Source organism: Hevea brasiliensis, chromosome 8, assembly GCF_030052815.1.
Source record: "Hevea brasiliensis isolate MT/VB/25A 57/8 chromosome 8, ASM3005281v1, whole genome shotgun sequence".
Classification (NCBI taxonomy): domain Eukaryota; kingdom Viridiplantae; phylum Streptophyta; class Magnoliopsida; order Malpighiales; family Euphorbiaceae; genus Hevea; species Hevea brasiliensis.
In genome coordinates, this window is record NC_079500.1 from 24,354,670 (window position 1) to 24,360,669 (window position 6,000).

Consider the following 6,000-nt stretch of genomic DNA (forward strand, 5'->3'; position numbering starts at 1 on the left):
TCTACCAAAATTTTTACAAAATTTATGGAACAATAAAAATGGTAAAAAATTTTAATAGCTTTTATACTTCAAATAAAAGTTTTAACACCTGTCAAAAGTACTCACCACCTTCAAAGAAGATAAAATTGTTTTTAAAATCATTTGTAGTGTATTTAATGGGTTATCGGTAGGCGAAGTTCGGTGATTTATTAAGTATACTACGGGATCATGTTATGCCTTACAGAGGGGTAAGGTGTGACATTATGGTTTGACAATAGATTTGTTGCCATACTATGAGTTGTGCCTGAAGGAGCGGAAGCATGAAAAACACAAGTTTATATCATTGAATTCAAAAATTTTCACTTAGGATCACATGCATCATGCAAGATTTATTTTTATCTATTTGATTTCAATGATAAACAACATATTAAAACTCTTTTAATATGTTTTTAGATCTGTATTTGCCATTTAAAATTTTAGAATTAATCAGATTAAATTTAGAACCCTAGATCAGATTAAGAACAAGTGCACTAATCTCTTGATGCACTGTAGTGTGTTTGGCACCTTTGAGATGCGTCTTTAAGACACCAGACATTGTCCCTCTAGCTTGTCCACACCAAGATCACCTATGGCAGCCCTTGAACAGCTTCTAAACCTTTTTCTATGAATTAGAAAATCAAGTTTTGCCTTATGAGAGATTAGAAATATAAACAGAACACTAGAAACAATTTCTAGTATTTTTAATTCAAGAGATTGTTTGCTAATCTCTTGGAATTGATAAGAGATGAAGAAGAAGAGAGAATGGGAGCCTCAAGGGTGGCAGCAGAAAGGGAGGCAGCAACTGGTTATATTTTTTTTTTCTTTTCGTAACAACACTTATATAGCTAGGTCACCATTTAAAACCCTTGCCACATGTCACCTTCTAATTGGCTCTAGGTTTAATTGACCCAATCACATTATGCCAAGTGTCAAACCTATATTTAATCTTAATTTTAATCATCTTATATGATTAAAAGACATTTGGCAAGCTTATGTGTAATGCCATGTGTCACTATCTCTTGGTGCCACACGTCACCCTGTGAAATGACCAAAATATCTCTGTATCTTAATTTTGAGTTTTCAACCCCAAAATAATTATTTCTGTTCTTCTAATCAATTTATATCAAATATTAATTAATTAATTAATTAATCTCTATTAATTAATTTCTCATTAATTAAATTCATATTTAAACACTTTAAATATAAATTTAACTTATACTATACATCCAATAACCTAGATTTGGTTTCAAGTCATGCTAGGGACTTTGTAATCTAATTGCAAACCAAACTTATTTAATTAATCAATTAAACTCTTTAATTAATTAATTAAATCATATTTAATTTGGTAATTACTCGTGTATGTGTGTGACTTACTAGGCTCATCACTAATTGGCAATGAGATATGATATCAACTCTTAACATCATCAGAACTCTTTCTTACCATAAATGATTTCTCTAAACCATTTTATGCACCTCATAGACCATGGTTAACACCTAACATAGCATGCTATGGCCACCCAATTAGTAATAAGGTTTACCTTAAATGAACCTATAATCATATGTTACCATGCACTAGAATCTCTCTGTTACAAAATTCCAATTCAAGCTGGAGTCATGGTTTATGTCAAACCCCATTTGCTATGAATATTATGTTCTCTTTTAATTCCAGTTCTTGATTAAAAAGATTTTCTCATCAGAAACTCTTTTCTAATTAAATCTATCTGTCATGGCTAGGAACTTGAAACATCAAGAACAATTAAATGAACATAGGATTTTATCCCTATTTACTTAGAGGAACACATTCCATCTTGATCAACACCTACCTCCATATATAACTAGTAGGAGCCAACACATGCCCATATACCCATACACAATACAAGTATGAAAGCAGTATCAAACTCAAACTATCTATATACAAGATAACTGTGCTATCTCAGGTCTAAAGATTATATGCACTAATATGATTTATGACAATACATTGACAAGAGTAAACTCCATGTGTTTGTTATAAGTGTCACTGGTTCGACCTACTTATCATGTATAAGTGCCTATCATGTTTGTCATATGGCATGAGACTCACCATTCCATCTTATTTATATCTCATATAAATAACTTGGAAACAAATGTAAATACAATCTTTCTAGATAAGTTATGTCCTTATTGTGAAGTATCCTTGATTGTGAACCTATTTATGATACTTTATGCTAGAAATACTGTCACTCATATTCTTAACAACTTAAGAATAGAATTTCTAACAAAATATCAATGGACCTTTTCTATTACACATAAATATATTATGTAAACAGAAAAGTGGAAATGCCTTTTATTAATAAAAACATGTACAAGATACATCCTAAATGATATGCTCTAGGTCATTTTACTAACAATCTCCCACTAGCACTAGAGCCATTCATTACAATATCTTAGACCCATCTTCTCAAGATGTTGGTCTAGTTGAGTCTGTGACATAGGCTTAGTGAATGGATCAGCTGGATTTTCAGCCGATGCTATTTTCTGCATGGCTACATCACCTCCTCAAACTATTTCTCTGATAATGTGGTAACGCCTTTCTATGTGTTTGGATTTCTAGTGAGATCAGGGTTCCTTAGCCTGTATGACTGCTCCATTGTTGTCACAGTGAAGTGAAACTGCTAACTCAATGGAAGGAACTACTGCAAGTTCTATCACGAACTTCTTTATCTAAACAACTTCCTTTGCAGCATCTGATGCAGCAATATACTCAGCCTCGGTAGTGGAATCTGCAGTCGTATTCTGTTTGGAACTCTTTCAACTGACTGTACCTCCATTACAAATGAACACATATCCAGAGGTAGATTTTCTATCATCGATATCTGATGGGAAATCAGAATCAGTATAACCATCAAATTGCAAGTCTCTTCCTCCATAAATCAAGAATAAATCCTTAGTTCTTCTCAAGTATTTAAGGATATTCTTGATAGCTATCCAGTGTTCCAAACCTAGATTGGATTGATACCTGCTAGTCAAACTAACAACATATGCGATATCCGGCTTAGTACACAACATTGCATACATTAAACTTCCAATAGCCGAAGCATATGGAATCCTGGCCATTTTATCTCTTTCTTCAGATGTCTTTGGAGACATCTCTTTAGAAAGGTGGATACCATGTCTTACTGGCAACAATCCTCTCTTGGAATCAAGCATGTTAAACCTCTTTAACACCTTTTCCAAGTATAGACTTTAGGATAAACCAATTATTCTTTTTGTTTTATCTTTATAGATGCGAATCCCAAGAATATAGGTTGCCTCCCCTAAGGCTTTCATGGAGAATGTATTTGATAATCATACCTTTACAGTTGTCAACATACCTGTGTCATTACCCATCAACAGTATGTCATCTACATATAAGACAAGGAAAGTGATAGCACTGTCACTAACCTTTTTATATACACATGGCTCATCCTCATTTTTGATAAAACCAAATGATTTAATGGCTTCATCAAAACGGATGTTCCAACTCCTCGAAGCTTGTTTCAACCTATAAATGGATCGCTTTAGCTTGCATACCTTGGAACCATCTTGGGATTCAAAGCCCCTAGGTTATTCCATGAAAATGTTTTCTTCAATGTATCCATTGAGAAAAGCTGTTTTAACATCCATCTGCCAAATCTCATAATCATAGTATGCAGCTATTGCTAATAGAATCCTAATCGATTTAAGCATGGCAACAAGCGAGAAAGTCTCCTCATAGTCGATTCCTTGCCTTTGGCGAAACCCTTTCGCTACTAGCCTTGCCTTATAGGTCTCTACCTTTCCATCAGAACCAATTTTCTTCTTGAAAACCCATTTGTTCCCTATAGGTATAATACCTTCAAGTGGGTCAATAAGATCCCAAACTTGATTCTTGTACATGGAATCAATCTCAGATTTCATAGCATTAATCCATTTTGAAGAGTCTATATCTGATATAGCTTCTTCATAGGTAAGTAGATCATCTCCATGATCTATTTCTTCATGAGTAGACAACTCTTGTTCTTCTTCATGAAGGAAACCATATCTCACTAGTGGGTGAGATGCCCTGGTTGTTCTACGAGGAATAGTTGTAGATATTTCATCAATGGGTGTAGGTTGACTAGATGGATCTATATCCATCTGATCTATTGGTTGGTCAGAATTCTCTAATTCTAACTCTATTTGCTTTCCTTTGCCTCCTTCTTAAACAAACAATTATTCAAGAAATGTGGCATCTCTACTTACCACAACCTTCTATGAAGTAGGCAAATAAAAATAATCTCCAAAACTATCTTTTGGATATCTAGCAAATCGACCCTTTTTTTATCTGGTTTCCAATTTATCAGTGTTTAGCTTTTTGATATAAGCTGGACAACCCCAAATCTTAACGTGCTTAAGACTTGGTTTTCTTCCATGCCATATCTCATAAAGTGCGAAAGAAACTGATTTTGATGGAATCCTATTCAGAATATACAAAGTTGATTCTAATGCAAATCCCTAAAAGGAGATTGGCATATCAGTATAGCTCATCATACAATGTACCATATCCAATAAGGTACGATTTCTCCTTTCAGAAACACCATTCAGCTTTGGTGTTCTTGGAGGAGTCAGCTGGGAAACAATACCATGCTCTCTCAAGTATTCATCAAATTCAGTACTCAAATATTCACCTCCACGATCTGATCGAAGGGCTTTAATACTCTTTCCTGTTTGATTTTCTACTTCAGATTTAAATTCTTTGAACTTTTCAAAGGATTCATGTTTGCATTTCATAAAATACAAATACCCAAACCTCGATTTATCATCAGTAAAGGTAATAAAGTAATGAAAACTACCTCTAGCCATTTCCTTAAATGGACCACATACATCACTATGTATTAGCTCCAAAATATTTTCAGCTCTTAGCCCTTGTCCAACAAAGGGTGATTTAGTCATTTTGCCCTGAAGGCAAGATTCACAAGTTGGAGTAGACTCAGAGCCCAAAGAGGATAGAATTCCCATTTTCTCTAGTTTTGCAATCCTATCTTCTACAACAAGACATAACCTTAAGTGCCAAATATATTTTAAACTTGAGTTGATTTTCGCCATGGCATTGCATTCATTTAGATCACTTGCATTTACTTTGTGTTTATCATTATTATCCAAATAATAAAGGCCATTATTCATATAACCCAAACTAACATATTTATTTCTAAAATAAATATTGCAAACATCATATGTGAACTGAAATTTATAGCCATTTCTAGTCAAACTAGATATAGAAATGATGTTCGTAAAAGTATCAGGTACATATAAAATATTATCTAAATGCAAAACATGTCCATGAAGGAACGGAAGCGTGAAAAACACAAGTTTATACCATTGAATTCAAAAATTTTCACTTAGGGTCACATGCATCATGCAAGATTTATTTTTATCTATTTGATTTCAATGATAAAACAACATATTAAAACTCTTTTAATATGTTTTTGGATCTGTATTTGCTATTTAAGATTTTAAAATTAATCAGATTAATTTTAGAACCCTATATTAAATCAAGAACGATTACACTAACCTCTTGATGCACTGCAGCGTGTCTGCGCCTTTGAGATTCGTCTTCAGGACACCAAATGTTGTCCCTCTAGCTTGTCCACACCAAGAACACCTATGGCAGCCCTTGAATAGCTTCTAAAGCTTTTTCTATTAATTAGAAATTCAAGTTCTGCCTTTTAAGAGATTAGATATGTAAACAGGACACTAGAAACAATTTCTAGTGTTCTTAATTCAAGAGATTGATGGCTAATCTCTTTGAATTGATGAGAGATGAAGAAGAATAGATGAAAAGCATCAAAGTGGCATGAAAAAGGAGAGGAGTGGCTGCTGGTTATTTTTTCTTTTCATAACCACACTTAAATAGCTAGGTTAACACATTAAACCCTTGTCACATGTCACCCTTTGATTAGCTCTAGGTTTAAGTGACCCAATCACATTGTGCCAGGTGTCAAACCT